We start from the raw sequence: 17,170 nt of genomic DNA, 5'->3' as shown, positions 1-17,170 counted from the left end.
GCATGACTATTATCCCATTAAAGGTGCGATTTTTTTAATCTCTCTCTGACGTAACAAAAAAACAAAACAAAACTCCAGCAGGTGGATTCCATTTGTCCTTTTCGTGTTCTATAACCTTTTGCCAGTACAAACGGGAAGGATCACCTTGACATTCCACTCTGGTGTGTCTCCTTGACGTCATTTTATTTTGACATTTCAGGTACCTTTGATTTCCATGTGGTCACTGGGAACTGATTTTGGGCTTCGGGCCATCTCAGACCTCGGATTCAAAGGTCCCTTTTTGGACTCTGACTAAAGACTCCTGTCAAAAGCTGCAGGATCTTTTCATTGGGCTCCCATTACATACATTTAGGGGATACTATACATTTCCTTCTTTGACCTCCCTTTGCTTTCTTCTATGGATTGACGGAAATGAGATGGAGCTGAACCTAGGACCTGATGTGTCATATCACTAACAATCCTCTGACCTCATTTTTAAACAAAAATCACATCTACATCCTGTCCAGTTTTGATTTGTGGCACTGTGTGAGTGGAAACCACACACATACGTACGCAGCTCAAAACACATAAATACTACAAATGGTTTACTACCCTCGTGAGTATTCAGACAAATATAACAAAGGTCATGTGCTTTCAGGTGGAGAGGCTGCAGTCTGGGGACATTGCATCAGGATTTCTCCTGACAACACAAGGGAGGCTTTCATTCATTTTAAATAGCTGTACGCCTTACATGAATTAAAGTACAGCTGAGTACAGTGAAGCCAACAAAAATAGTATATTGCTTAAGTTGGGTACACATGCAGATTTCTGCCATCTTAACAAATGTATATAAAAAAATTATATATATATATATATATATATATATATATATATATATATACATACATACATTAAGAATCTTCACAGCATTTGTATTTATGTAATTATTTGTTTAAATTAAATCATCTGTAAGCCATTTTTAAGGGTACTGTTATAAGATGAGTTAGAAATGATACTTAAGTGTTTTTGGATCATAATTGGAGCTATGTTTTAACTATTAATGTCGGCACAATGTTTTAAACTGGGCCGTCAATTGCAGTTTTACATCAGGGCTCAGTGCCAACAGTAATGCGATTTTTTTTTTTTTTTTGCATTGATAGGACCTTTCTAGTTGTACATTGCAGTGGCTGTAAAAGTGCTGTTTCTAATATTTTGGTTAGCTTATTTAGCTACTTGAGCGAGGTAAAATATTACAAACACCTCTCAGTATGATAAAAAGGGAAATAACTGTTCACAGCTCAATCCTGAATCCTTTCTTTTCTGCTTGTTGAAAATAGAGTTGATATCGTAGCAGCGTCAGTATGCATCACATTTACATAATGTGCTGTACATTCATGAATAAAACGCCAGGCTCTGATTGTTGTTGGCTTTTTTTATTTTTTTTATCAGGTAGCGAAATGAAAATCCGCAACATAATGCATCTGAGCTTTTCAGCAACATTAGGACGAAGTGAAAATAAGGCTCGCCGCACGCTAAACGTGGTTAAACTGGACAATCGCAAACTAACCCGCACACTTAGTATTTGACCTTACGACTTTTGGTGTTATTGGGAAACAACAAACAAACCTAACAGACGAACGAATGCTGCAATTAATTCTGTTCTCGCAGAATTACTCACCGTTTCCTTGTTGAATTTGAACAGCGAGAGGAGTTTCGTGCATTTTTATCTAGTAAAGACGAAACCGAAGACGACATTTTCATCTGTTGCCTTGATTGGTCAAAACAAACGTGCAAAGATGCCGCATCGTGCAATCAGCTCGAAGTATTGCACAGCAAGTCCCTCCTTTCCCGAACGTATCTGCCGAGTGAAGTCCTAGATTGATCATGTGAAGAACTTGAGTGAATCACAATTATCAATCTGGCTTGTGAGGTTATATATGAATACAAAGTACGAAATAAACACCAATTACTGGTTAATAAACAGTAATCAGTTTGGACTCGGTGGCATAGCTACGGAAGCGTATTGCATTCACTTGGGGGAAAAAAAAGTCCTGTTTTTCTGACTAATGTTTGGGGGGAGCTTGTTTTTTTTGAGTATTTGTTTTCTGTTTTATTGATTTTTTTCCCCTGTTTTTTTGAGTATTTTTTTTTTCTGTTTTAAACAATATATATTTTCCTCTGTTTTTCTGAATATTTTTTCCCTGTTTTTCTGAGGATTTTTTCCCTGTTTTATAAAATAATTATTTTTCTGTTTTTCTGAAATTTTTTCCCCTGTTTTTATGATTTTTTCCCTCAGAGATTAGAGAACAAACCACAATACAGTATACACATTATTTCCTTTATTGAGAGCCAGTAAGTAAACATGACCATCTTATTGCATATGGAGGTATGTGGGAAAGTGTCCACTTCCGCTATTGGTCAGAGGTCCCAAAACAGAACACCGGCTCTGTTTTTTAAAATATATTTTTTCCCTGTTTTTCTGAATAACTTTTTTCAGCCTGTTTTTCAAAATATTTTGGGGGACAGAAAAAAATATTCAGCAAAACAGAAAAAAAAAATACTCAAAAAAACAAAGCTCCCCAAAAAAATTTGTCAGAAAAACAGGAGTTGTTTTTTTTTTCCAAGTGAATGCAATACGCTTCAGTACATAGCATAGGTAGGTGACTGTATGTTTATTTTTTTACATTAACAGTAAATTTATGATTTTGCCAGTGTCTCGCACGAGCTTGACTGTTGCTCGCTCCACTGTGCTTGCACCAGCGCTTCCATTAATTCCCACATTGATTTGGCCAGACACTGGGATCCAACTAGCCACATCTAAATCAGTCCCTAATTAAAAGAGCACAATGAAAAGCCGCCGACACTGCAGGCCGGCAGGACCTGTAAGGTGAAACGTGTTTTAACGGAAAAAGTGGGCGGCGCCGCCACTACACAACCTGGCTGTGCATAGTAATGACACATAATCTGATTGCTGAGATAAATAGATTAAAGTGGCACAGAAAACCTTAAGTGATGACTATCGGTTTTTTTTGTGCAAGGTCACGTGCAGGCAAACTCACACACTCACACCAGCAGGCATCTCTAATCCTGTGTATAGAATCTGTGTCAAGCACACGAGCAGAAATTAAACCAAATTCCGGAGATAAATGGCACGTTGTTGTGAGCGTCTCGTTTCGCTGAAGCAGAGGCGACGAGTCTGCATTAAATCTGTCGCTGCATAGCGATGTCAGGTTCGGGCGGCATAGCGCAGCACATAACCAAAAGGTGTGAGAAATACTTCTCTCAGCCTGTCCTATAAAGCTTAATGCATCCGTTTCCTCAAGAAAAAAACACGGCAGCAGAGGCGAGAGGATGTTAAGGAGTGAGCGCAGTGGAGGTGTTTGATTCTCTTTTGTGGGAACTCGTATGATTCCCAAGAGACGACGCTGGCAAGAGGTTAGTGAAGGGAATAACAGAAACTGATCGTGTTATGCTATTACACAGCCGTGGGGACTGACTAATCCCACGATGTGTCTTGCACAGTCAACAAACCATAAAAGTCTTGTATTGTCTTTAAATCAAGGCTGCTTGCTCAAACAGTGTCACTTTACCACCTCTTTATCTTTTCCACTTTAGTGAATCTTAAAATGTGAAAACTGCCATCCGCAGATTTGTGACACCGAGCGTCCAGTGGCAGCAATTCATCTTCCGGTTACTTCCTGTCACTGTTAAATGCAAAACGTGTGCACTGACCCCGTGTCTGTATTCTCAAAAGCATCTGATACAGTCAATACAGTGGAACGGCTTGAATTGTATTTTGTCGCAACACTTATTCCAAAGGCTGGACTGCTGTCATGCATGATCTCACGCGGGACCTCGGCGGACGACACACGACCTCAGTTCAGCGAGCATGAACGGATTAACTGCGCATCTACAGAGCGACTGAAAAGTAACTCACTGTTTTGAAATAGTTTCTTGCGGAATTGCTTGTTTTTTAAAGTCCCCAATTAGTGAAAGTAAATATGTCTTCTAAATTTGACACACCACAGAGAAGAGTGTAGTTAACAAACCTGCCAAATAAGAATGATTTAAAAAATCCCAAGTATATAAAATGAGGCTTGAAAATTTTGTTTTTGCTCTCAACAACTGTGGGTGTGTCAGTTGAGCGTGTGAAACCACAATTAGATGCTACTATTACGTCTAGCATCTTTATTAGGCCAACACATCGCTACATGTTTGAGCCGTGAAAATATATTCACTTAAAAACTCACGGCACCTGGAATTAATACAACTGGCTCGAGAGTGTGTTAGCCAACAGCGAATTCACAAGGACTGCAGGCTCCTCACTTGAGAATTTAGATAGCAAGAAGAAAAGAAAAAAACTCTAATTAATTGCACACTGACATTGGCATAGGGCGACTACTGGCTAGCAGCTAGCTTCTAAGCGAGTGCCCCTGGCAAGAGACATCGGACGATTTTTCTAGTTTAATAGGTGTAAATGAGTCTGCGCACTTTTGCTTGCACAGTTGCAGTCCTTGCTGCTCAATTTTTTTAAGAAACCCGTTTTACTCAAATGTGCTGTTTTGCAAATCGCAACTATGGTTTTGATGTCACAAACGAAGCCTGAAATCTCGCTAACTAGTTTCCTGTTATGTACAGTTTAAATGTAAGTTAAAAAAATAAAATAAAATAAAAAGTCGACTACTGGAAGAAAAAAAAAATGGATGTTCATTATTAAGTGAAATTGACAGGTTTTGCAAATAAAGGCCGACAAGACCAGACACATGTACGTTTGTAGTCCCAAATCAATGGTGGACGATGAAGTAAGGTACGTTTAGGGGGACGACGAAACAGAAATCTTTTTGGAATTAATAAAGAAGCGAATATTAATGCAATTTGAGATAGAAAACAGCAAAGAAGCACTACGGTGTATCAAGAGTTAAAAAAGAAAACTCATAACATCTCTATGGTGCATACAGCGGCGGAGTCCCCTCTCAATATTCGCAAAAGAAGAACAGATGGAAAGTTGATAAGTTGCATGTCCGTTTTGCGCATTTTCAGTACTAAATTCCCTTTAAAAAAAATCAACAACAATTGGATGGAAACCTGACTTATGACAGTTGAGTCACTTGCCTTTACATTAATTGAAAACCATATTGTTCATAGGTGTGAATTTGAGTGTGAATGGCTGACTAAATGTGCCCTGCGATTGGCTACCCTGGAATGAATCATTAAAATTTCTATAGTAATAATAATCCTAAACCCATCAGAGAAAGGTTGGGACCAGTTTTAGTCTGACCTCGGAAAACTACATTGAAATTGCGTATAAGTGAGAAAATCAAGAAGCTCCAGGTAAGGCTTTAATTTTGTCGACAAAAAAAAAGAACCTCCAAAATGAATAATGAACGTTGGAACTGGAACCAAACTACGAGTCAGACCACCTGCATTTAAACCATATTGTACCGCATTCTTTCTCATGCCAAAAACCAGAAGGGGGCATACAAGAAGCTGCTGGTATTAACAAGCAGGGGTGGATTTCATTCAAACAAATGCAAGCAACATCAAGCAGTCTTCATCTGCGGGCTTTTGTCATCTTCTTCTCCTGCATCTACTGTAAATGCAAGCGCACAAATTAGCATTTATAAAAGCTGCACCGGCTCCACCTGCGCATGCAAGAATTTCACTTTCAAAATTGAAAGCTATTTTTAAACGATAAGGAAATAAGGCAACTTATGCACCAGGTTAATCCGGTACAGTCAGTTCAGCACAAAGGCCACGATAAGCGCCGCCCTTTGCTCGCTTCTTTTTCCTCACCAGGGTGACGGGGGTTCCCGGTAGGCTTGACATCGCGGGCCCCCAGCTGACACGGGCTACCGTACTTTAATGAATGCCACCCATTTCCTCCTTTTTAATCAGCACTTACGCTGTCGTTTCCGGGCGCATCAATCACAGTGACGGACTGCCGCAAAACACTGCGTGATGCTAAACATGCCTGCATGTTTCTCAACCTTTGCTCTGTTTGTGTGTGTGTGCGTGTGTGTGTGCGTGGTGTGTGTGGCACAATAATATCAGCAGGATGCGCACATGAAAGTCTGTGCGATGAGCAATGTCCCGGCTGTCTCTCGCATGCAAAACTGTGTTCAACTACAGTAGTGCTGTCACTATCCAATATTTTTAGAATTGATTAATCTATCGATTATTCAATCGATTAATCTATCGATTATTCAATCGATTAGTCGACTTATCAGATTAATTTTAATTTTGCGTTAAAGTGTATTACAAAAGCATTTCTCCCCCTAATTACTCTTTAATAACCAGTGATTGGTGTTATTTTCATACTTTGTATTCGTATAGTGATTAAAAAATGGGGGGGATTGATGTTGTACTATGTTACCAATTCCGTCATTGTTTTCCAAAGCAAAAACAGATATTTGAAAATGTCTTATTTTGATCAAACACAGAAGATAATCAGTGTTCTTTCATCAAGGACTACAGAAGTCAGTGAACAATTATTGTTGATAAATCAGAGGATTTGGACAATTTTAAATAAAAAATGGCTCCAAACGACTACTCGATTATTAAAATTGTTGTCAATTAATTTGATAATTGATTACTTAGAGACAGAGGTGGCAAATCCAAGTCCAGAAAGTAAAAACCCTGCCACAGTTTGGCTTTAGCCCCAGGTGCTACCTAGCCATCTCCCATCGTGCTCGTTTACCTGCTAAGGAGCTAGCCAGCTAGCACCTGGGCTAAAGCCAAACTGTGGCAGGGTTTTTACTTTCTGGACCTGGATTTGCCACCTCTGCTCGGCGATTAATCGATTCATTTTGACAGCTCTAAACTACAGTGTGTGCACATGTATGCGCGTGGCTTTATACCCATGAAGCTTTGCAGTGATTTTTTTTTTGTGCGCGTGTGTTTGCGTGTGTATCATTCTCTGTTGCTCTGACAGCCTGCCCTCCTCCTCCACTCTGTCTGTCTGTCTGTCTGTCTGTCTGTCACATGACTCCCTGTCATTCTTTAAACGTTTGAATGAGTTCTGGCTCAGCTCTTGCCAGGCCTCATCCGGTCCTGCCGTGAGCCCGGGGCTAATTCCGAGGGTTAGCACTTAGCCGTCGGTCAATCTTTTTTTTTTGTCTAATATAAAATGGTCAGATAAGCACTTGGAATCAGCAACTGGATTTTGGTTAAAAACAGCACTACAGCATGTCCACCTGCACTGTAAAAACCTTTTGGGAGGCTCATTTAAGGAACAGCTTTAACATATTAATTATTGGCATTTACAACAACGTTAGCACAACAAAGCAAGCAAGTTGTTTGCTCCAAAACAATTTGCCGAGTTGGTTGATATCTTCATAATTAGCCATGAAGCCAATTTTCACAGCTGCAAAACGTAACAAAAAAAATTCAAACTGCCCAACTTTAAATTTTATCTAAGTTTGATTCCTTGAAATTTTGAGTTCCCCCAACTTTTTTTCTTTACTGGGTGCAGAATTAAATGGTATCAAATACACGTTTACATGCCCGCCTTTACAGATATAATCTTACTAACTGAGTGTATTGCAGAGACTCAGACTACATTTACATGCAGTTAATAACCCTTTCAAAACCCACATATTAGCATTATTTGGGTCTTGAAAGGGCATTTAAACACACACAAACCACATCATTATAATTTCTTATAACTGGGATTTGGCTATGTTTACAATTAACCAAGCTTAAATCAAGGAGCTAGCTAACAGAGGCCAGCATCCGAACATCTCATTCAACTACAGCAGAAGTTTAAAGCAAAACCATACATTTTTACAAACGTTTGCAAATTGAGCCGTTTCTAAACTTCTTTAAAATGATATTCAGGAACTTACGCCATTGCTTGTATGATGCTTCACAGTGGATGGTAACAGATTGTATTCAGGGCACAAAACATGGCGGCCATTCTTGATATGACAGCCGAAACCGGAAATGGCCAAAACAGGAAGTGACATTCAGGATATGATGTCGTCGATGAAGTTTTTTGTTGTTGTTGTTTTGTTTATTTACATTTTGTGATTTTTAATTTATTTTGTTAATGGGCAAATATCGTATTCATTGTGCTAAGTGGAAAAACTGTAAAACCTCCTTTCAAGGATTTATGGCTGATTTTAAGAAGTGGGAAAGAAACAAACATGCAAAGAAAATAAGTGCCAATATGAAGCAGTATTTATTGTTTAGATTTTTTATGTATACGCTCCCCTTTTTTTAAGTGGCGTGATGTGCAAGAATCCCCAGTTTTTGTTTATTCTCAAATATTTTTGGGTTGTTTATATAAGAAAAGTGCGCGTTTTGGCAGCGCGGTGCATTATGGGTAGGCCGGCTAGGTCGGAGTGGAATGGAGTCTTGCGAGGGAAGCGCTGATTTGGACCATTTCAACCGTTGGAAAGTTGATGATTTTTTATTGAATGTATTTCAAACATGAATAGCATGTCGTTACTGACTGCCCTCTGCCGGGACACGGCATTAAGCCTATTTAAGTGCTTATTATTTGACTGAATGTGTGCTAATGCCGGGAGTTGGACCGAGGACACAACACCTGGACGCGATCAAGAGACGGGTAGGAGCTTTCTTCACTGAAGTGGTCAATTGAGGCGAGAAGCAGGTTCTTAAATGACTGTCACTCCATTAGTTTGGTTACACGTACGTCCGCTAGCAAGCTTCGTGATGCTTCCTTCTGTTCCGTCGCTTTCAGGATATTGACAAAATAAATGTGTTTAAAAAATTAAAATGTTAGCCTCTTATACGTCCGTTTGGATCTTTATTTAATGTCTGGAAATTGGGAAGGGTGAACAGAGGTTTACAGGCGTACACTTCCGTCCTCTCGAGCTTTGCAATGGTGTTTTTTTTTTTTTTTTTTTTTTTTTTTTTTGCCGATATACTCCATTAGGTCAGTTAAAAATGGCACCAAGTGCACCTGTCGTTTTGTCACTTAAGGCTAAAAGTCGTTTAAACAATGCTGGCAAACTTTAAGGTGTGCAGTTACCCAAACACTTTCAGCACTCCATTCGCCGCCATTCAAATGAAGGCTTTGTTTAGCAGCAAGTTTTTGATTTTCACGCGTGCGCAAACGTAATGCGCACTTCGCTTATTGTTGCCATGTTCAGGCGTTGCATCCTCTACAAGTGTATGTTTATAGAAATGTTAAATAAAGTGAAGGGTGGGGGGGGGGGTATATTATTTATTTATAATTTCTTATAATTAACATAATAGAGATATTTCAAATGTTGTAGTTTTTCCCCCCAAAAGTTTTGAAACCTAAGTTGATCCAAAAGGTAGTTGACAGGCTGACAGCATCATGATTTTTTTTTTTAGATAGAAGTGGGCTCTTTGTTAAGGTGGAAAGCATTATGACAGTTCCAGTAGTCAGTGCACAAAACCTTCAGGCTTCTGGTAAAAAAATAAAATACAAATGTCAGGACATGTTTACTAGAACAGCTGGAATGTGTCCCTTTAAATGGTTGCAGGTTTAAATGTGATTGGTTAATTATGAACATTCCACATTATTAACTCTCTTTCCATTAATGGTACAGGAAAAATATTTGAAATGATTTATCTTGGTCTTATTTTCTCAATTCACAAAAATCTGGCATTTGAACGGCGGTGTGTTCACTTTTTATATCTACTTATGTGACAACCCTCCATATTGTAATCCATCAGCTACAGGTGTACATCACTTGCATTTCAATGAGGAGAACCTAATAAGGAAGCAAAAGATATGAGAAATTTTAAGCACAATTAATATTTTAACACGAAATTGAGGAACAAACGTCTGCGACAGGAAGATGATCGCCTTAGGAAGTGCTCTTATGAATTTAGCTGGGATGGAGAGACGGAAGGACACGGGGGAGAATGATGGAGGTTGAGATGCCGTCATGGAGGATGGCCCGGAGATGCCGTTGGGTTGGTGAATGATGGGTGACAGCTGAGTGGAAAGAAAAACAGAGAAAAGACAGATCATTTGAATATGGTATCACGCATATCATTAGCTGAAAGGCCCGGCAACCTCTCCTGCTTGGTTATATAAGATTGTTTTGGCAGGCAAATGCTAGAAAAGCCACATGTTGATTTTGGGGTTAGCAGGGTGTCACGCGACAGCTGCTTCTTTGATGCTAACTTTGCTGAGCTTGCACACACACTGCAGATGCTTCTTATATCTGTTCCTTCACGTGAGTTTGCACCATTACGACTAATTAACTTGGCTCGCTAAGGAGAAAAATCAATAGAAGCAATGGAGCCGGAACAAGGGAGCAAACGAGCAACTACCAGGTAACAGCCGAGACTATGATGTATAGGAACCAATTCACTTGGATTAGCCATCATGAAGGTTATTAATTTACCGGAACTTCCCTAGTTTGAATCAATGCAGTACTAAGTGTCTGCTGGGGGCCCTGGAACCACTAGGGGGCCCCTCAGAGCAAATAACAGTCAACAGAGCCTGGAGTTTATCTTCATATTTATCTTTTTGCAATAGTGTTGAGGAAGGACTCTAAAAATACTTGGGTCAAAAGTAACCCAATTATGGATAAAAAAATGGACCGATCCGCTTTATGGGTGAATTCGACCCAACTTTCTGGGTTGTTTTATGCAGAATGCCCCAATTTTTTGACCCAAGTAAAGGTTCCGACCAATATTTATGAGTTGTTTTACCGTTTTTTACCTTTTTGTTTGGCAACAGGTGGACGCACTGGCTTCTTGTAATTTTTGCCATTTAATGGAAAAGCATTTTATTGTTCTGCCTGTCACTCTACATCAATGGCATTGGCAGATGAACAAAGACATTTGTGACATTTTTGGGCAGATTTAAGTGAAATTGCATAATTACCCACATTTTGGGAATCACTGGCCGAGTAGATGATTATCACTCGGAATGCTGAGTAAATCAAACCAAGTCTGCACTTGTATATTCTTTTTAATTATTCATACTAATAAAGTCTCTAAAGAGGAAATCCAACAATGCATGAACAATGATCCACTTCTTCTTTTTTTTTTTGGACAGAATTTTGCCTGTGACCCCATGGAGCAGGAACAGGGCAAACCATGGCGGAGTTTTATCAACAATCCTCTTCTTCACATCGTGACACTCTCGAAGAATTACAGAAGAAGTAGTACCGTGGGACACGCAATTGGCTCCTGGTTTCCTCATCTTCAAAGTAAATTACTTTTGTTTATCCTCTCCACTTGTCACTGTCGGATATGCCGTAGCGTCACTTTAACATCTAATTAGCAGAAACTGGCTGACAGACATCTTACTGTATCTTGGAAGCTCTGGCTTTGTTTTGCTAATGTTTATTTTGCGGATATAGTTTATTATCATAACTGGTTTAAACAGTTTTTCTCTCTAGTGGACTCGCGGCAGTGTTGGGAATAACGGCATTTAAACTAACGGCGTTAGGTAACTCCATTTTTTTTTTCATAAATGGACTAATCTAACTAATTATTCTCCCCATATTTGAAACGCCGTTATTGTTATTGTATGTGAAATTGGCAGTGATAGAACATACATCATCACTCCAAATTTAAGGAATTATTATTATTATTATTATTATTAATATTATATGATATGTCATTATGGAGTGAGGAATTTCTGTGACAGAAATATTCACAAAAATAAATGAAAACACCCTAAATAGCCTGGACATAATTTGAATTCCTTGTATAAAAATATAATAATAATAATATTTAAAAAAATATATATATATTAAAGTATTGAAAATAATTACTTTTCTTGGTACTTTTATGATGAAGTAATTCAATTACTAACTCAGTTACTTTTTAAAGCAAGTAATTAGTAACTATAACTAATGACTTTTTTAAAGTAACGTTCCCAACACTGACTACCGGTTAGCAGGTCTCTTTTAAAGATAGAAGGTTCCGGGTGCAAAACGCGGCTTTAAATTCTACTTGTGCTTGCGTAAGTTTTCTCTCTGCTTGATTAAGACTTCAATTGAATTTGCATGTAAATGGTTGTTTATCTACAAATAGTAAAGGATATTATTTTTGGTTATGATGTTGCTTGCATTCTGGAGAAGAATTTTTTTTTTTAGTGATTGATTGTTTTTCATTTTTTTTGACAATTTGAGTATTAAATGATCAGTTTCGTTTGATAAAAATGGCGCTCTGAAATTTCAAGAGTCCACATTAAAGCATTTCACGATGCTGGTTGGGCTCCGACACAAATAGAGAAAGACAGATGGTTAAATAAATTAGTCAAGCACTGCAAATAAAATCAAATGAAAATAATTATGCCATAGATAGCGAAGTGGGACAAATAATTTTAAAACCACCATCCTATTGCTTACATATTTTTTTAAAGCATTATCTCAACATTGGCAGTAAGTCAAAGGATCATTATGACAAAACATGACATAATATTAAGCTGGCTGCTGTAAACTCAAGCCACCATCTTTCTCAAAAGTGTAAAAATAAATACATTTAGTACTAAAAAAAAATAATAGCTGACGCCTCATAAAGTTGCCATATTCCTGGTTAGGGAATTGAACTGAAGTTTGTAATAATAATAAATGACGTGCACCATCTGTGGAGTTTGCCCTGTCTGAGGCAATTCCAACAGAAGCGCTAGCAAGCGCTAGCAGACCCGTTTAATGTCCTGATAACATCTGTGATGGCTGTCAAACAGCGCTTCAGAACAAAGTGAATATATAACCGCTTCATCGCGGCAACTCTTAACGCCGAGAGGAACACTTGTATTGGGGGCGGGGCCACTTCTCTTGTACTGTAATCGCGCAAAAGCACCAATCTCTGATCTCGTTAAAGACTAATTGATGTTGTATGCTAATGAACTTTACCTTAATGGCTGGTGTTAGGAAGATCATGGTGGTGCATGGGAAGGGGTTTGTGGGGAAATGTTACATCACGCAGATGACGGATGGAGGAGGAGGGTGGTGGAGGAGGGCTTGGGATATTGAGAACAGGAAGTCACCAGTTGCAGGATGTTGATGGAAAGGGCCGGAATTGCGGCACGTGGAAACAGAAGGATTGGATGAGAAAAGGGAAGAAATGTGGAAAGAGTGTGTGTGAGTGTGTTTGGGGGGCGGTGTTGAGCCTGAGCTCGACGGCTTTTTCTGCAAAAGTCAATGAATCAATGAAGCAGGGGCTGATGAAGCAAATGGGTTTGGAAGAAAACAAGTATCCAAATGTTGATTTTGTTCCTCTCTACAGAAAGTGAAAGAAACGACCAGAATAATAGTAACAGGTAATCATAATAAATTAGCATAATCATGAAGTCATTGAAATACGAAAACGAAGGCAGAATATTGCAAGAGTCTGAATTTTACAGGAAAAAAACACCACTATTACCTCTATTAATGGTTGGATTTAGTATCTGGCTTTCGGTCAAGTTGTCATTTTCGGTTATGTACATGTATGATTGGGGGGGCAAAACTGCAATACGTAACACTTGGTCGTAATTCGGGGCATGTAAAAATTAGGGCTGGGTTTTAAAACCGAACAAACAATATGGAATCATTTTCCCAATATCGATTCCTAAAACCATGAATCAATTATTTTATATATCTTTTTCACATAAATTATTATTATTTTTTTTATGTAAAGGCTTTTTTTATCTTTAAAAGTATTTTCTTACATTAATAAAATACTTGACTTATTGAACTTTAAAGGCAATTCTGAATCTTTTTAAGTTATATTTACAATTATTGAATTCGATTATGAAAATATTTCCGTCTCATCCTTGCTGATGTCAATGTTTGTGTAACACGTGTTACTAGGGCTGGGTATCGATTCTAATTTCCTCAATCGATTCAATTTCAATTCACTAGGGTTCAGTTCGATTCGATTTCGATTTTTTTCTCGATTCGGTCCGCTTCAATTCACTCGATATTGATTAATTATGGAACATCAATTCTTCTTAAAGACCAAGGGCATGATTAAAAAAGCCACAAACAAATTCCAAAATAAATTTTGCAAAGGCCGTGAATGGTTAAATAATTCAATAATTGTAAATAAAGATTATGAATGGTCAGGTCTTTAATACATTTTTTTAAATACTTTTAAATTCATATGACCAATACATTTCAAGAAAACAGTAAGATACAAAAAAAAACTTTAAAATTATATTTTCTTATGAATTTATGAGGAAAAGGAGATATTAAAATAATGATTCATGGTTTTATGAATCGATATCAGGCTCAAAAAGGAAATTTGATTCAATATCGTTTATTTGATTTTTTTTTTTTAACCCAGCGCTACGTGTTACTATCATTAATAAACTAAATCATTTGACCAGTTAGTATCTCTGCAACATTTACTTTGTAATTTAATATTCGTGAATTTTTTTTATCATGTACTTGACATTTAAGAAGAATCAATGTGCTATAAGCAATGGATATCAGATTGAATTGAAGTGAATCGAATCGGAAAAAAATGTAAATCGAATCAAACTGAACTCTTTGGAATTGAAATCGAATGGGTCGAGGAAATTAGAATTTATACCCAGCCCTAGTAAAAATGACCCATGTGGACAGTCTCTGACATACACATGGCCCAAACAGTTGGCTTGCAGAATGGACTAAAAAAAAAACGGGACGCTGACCTGCGTAAAAAAGTGGGACAATACAATAGAGCTGGCGAAATGTGCCTGGACCTGAAACACAAGGCTCAAAAGCAGGACTGTCCCGTTGAACCCGGGACTGCCCCGAACAAATGCGACTGTCCCTATCTAGCTTGAACTGCCATAAAGCGGTGGAAGAGCGTTTGCAACAGTAAGATTTCGTTCCTGTAAAAAATGTTATTCTCATGCAACCACTTTTTCCAACAACATCAATTCCCAATTCCTACCAGCCTTTCTCTGTTGTGGCTGCTTTTACAAATCTCTCCCCCGACTCCCCTCTTCACCTCCTCGCACCTTCCGTCATCCCTGCCTCCACACCTCCTGTCTCTCCCGTCACCTCTGCCACGCAAACGCACGTCTCTCTGGGCAACTGTACGTACACGGCGGCGTGCGGTTCTGAGGAGCCCACAGCCAAAGCGCCACTTTGGCGGCCAGCGGCGCGTGAGGCGCACTGCTGCAGTGGTGCGCCTGCGTGCACATGATGAGCGTGCTCACCTGTGGGTGCAAAAGGAGCTGATTGAAATGGATATCAGCAGAAATGGAGGACAAAATGTTCATTCCAACAAGGCAATTATTGTATTTGGTCTTACACTTCCAATTACTGCAGCAAATCTGGAGGAGGAGGAGGGGGGGGGGGTAAATAAATAAATAACACTCAGGCTGCTTCCTTGTGGTCAGCAGTGTGAACTTCAGCCTTGGTGGTCTCTGTGGACCTTGGCCACAGATTTATTAAGGCGTACAGCACCAGGGCTCATGCTGATGATGCTGATGATGCTGATGATGGCGGCGGTTTGTTATTCACCTCAAGTGACGTACCGCAGGGGAGAAACAAAAGTTGATCCACAGACAAACTCAAGCTGCCTGACGTGAGGGTGTTTTGCGTGTCCCGATTTCGAGGTGGCCACACAGTGACGGCGTTTTGCCTTCCGCACGCCCAAACCATCCCGGCGATATCGTGGGGATGAAGCGGGCAATCTTGCGGCACGCACAAAGCGCGAGCACGCAGGCAGGAGAGACGAAAATGAGCATCAACAGATATGATGGAGCATCTGCAGCGGTGCGGGGCACAGCTGCAGCGGCGCACCGCCGCTCTTTGAAGACTTAACAACAGAGCGCAAACTCACGAGAATGAAATTCCTTGCAGACAACCCACCCCCGCCACCCCCCTCCTCCTAAAAAGGTTCATGACTAAACGGAATGCCGGCGTCCGTGTGTGAGTGTGTTTATGCGTGCGTGTGCGTGAGAGGTGCAACATGCGGCTGGTGAGTTTGCAGGCGCACCAATGACAGAAGGGTCAAAGCTCCGGTGCGCCAGCCGCTTGCACCTCGCCACCCCCGGACGCCGAAACATGCCGACACCCCCACCCTACCCATCCACCTCCACCTCCGTGTCAATGCTCCTTCATCCCGTGTCGCAATTAATCCAATATGTGCGCGTGTGCGTGCGTGCGTGAGATCATGCAAAATAAAATCACTTACTGTTTTTCACCAGCCTTTCCCCCCTCTTTTCCTGCGTCCCTCCATCCTTTTTCACATCCTTCCGTTTTGAGGTATCCGTTTTTGCGTGTGTGTGTGTGAGCGCGCGTGTCCCCCCCCCCCTGGCTCCTCACACACACACACACACACACACTCACACACACACACACTCACACACACGCACACACGCGCAGAGAGACGCCGGGAAAATATCTCTCAAAACATACATATATGTTCTACATGTATCCACCGATCTCTCTCCCCCTCTCTCTCTCTCTCTCTCTCTCTCTCTCTCTCGTCCTCCCTCCCTCTCTCTCTCTCTCTCTCCCTCTCTCTCTCTCTCTCTCTCTCTCTCTTACCCCTCTCTCACACACTCTCTCTCCCTCTTTGCCTGTTCTTTGGTTAAAATTCAGTATATGCGCCCCGTCACCTAGCAACCGTCAACCTCTCTCTCCCTCCCTCTCTCTCCTGTTCCCTCCCTCCTCCCTCCATCACTGGCGACACGTGTTGAATGCTAAACTTAGCGGAGCGGAATAAAATTAATAAAGGGATGGAGGCTCTATCCAAGCCCACCCTCCCCTTTTCACTGCCTCTCCTCTCCCGCTCTTTCACTCTTGCTCGTATCATAATGCAATATAAATATTTACTAGAACCACTCAGCCTTCTTGTTGCCCCCCCCCCTCCCTTGCATTGAGCTCTTCTCATCTGTATTAACTCCTCCCACCCTGCCTCCTTCTTCCTCATCCATCCATCCATCCATCCATCCATACATCCAATCGCCCATTTTGGCTTCCCCAAGCAAAATGGAGGTTCAGCACCACACTGTGTGGCACCATATGGGACTGTCAACTGGTTACACGGTGGATATAAAAAGTCTACACACCCCTGTTTTGCGCAGAATAAAAATGAGACCAAGGAATCATTTCAAAACTTTTTCCGCCATTAATGTGTCTAAGAACCTGTACACTGACTTTTTGTCCTTTTCAGGAGGGAGTTAAAAGAAAAAGTGTGGTTGTGTAAGTGTGCACACCCTCTCAAAATTGAGATATGGCTGTATTCAAAATGTATCAATTTTATTAAACTCATGTTAAAAGGGTTAGGGTTTTCCGTTGGGGTT

General features: G+C 40.1%; 1 protein-coding gene across 3 annotated transcripts in view; it reads right to left on the bottom strand.

Annotated features, from left to right (window-relative positions):
- grin2db (glutamate receptor, ionotropic, N-methyl D-aspartate 2D, b) overlaps nt 1-16,335 on the bottom strand; it is a 79,885-nt gene extending 63,550 nt beyond the window's left edge. Inside the window, exon 1 of one of the 3 annotated variants that reach the window (XM_086077877.1) lies at nt 16,057-16,335. The gene's annotated coding sequence lies outside the window, so the exon portion shown is untranslated. Of the gene's footprint in view, nt 1-7,823; nt 7,929-16,056 lie in introns of those variants that run through there. The other 2 variants (XM_086077875.1, XM_086077876.1) reach the window with 2 other exon arrangements.
- Nucleotides 16,336-17,170: the final 835 nt, after the last annotated feature.

Source organism: Leptonotus elevatus, chromosome 6 (genome assembly GCF_054856555.1).
Source record: "Leptonotus elevatus isolate MCC_2025b chromosome 6, RoL_Lele_1.0, whole genome shotgun sequence".
In the NCBI taxonomy this organism is placed as follows: domain Eukaryota; kingdom Metazoa; phylum Chordata; class Actinopteri; order Syngnathiformes; family Syngnathidae; genus Leptonotus; species Leptonotus elevatus.
The sequence above is the reverse complement of the archived record's forward strand: the minus strand, read 5'-3'. Positions and strand labels throughout refer to the sequence as shown.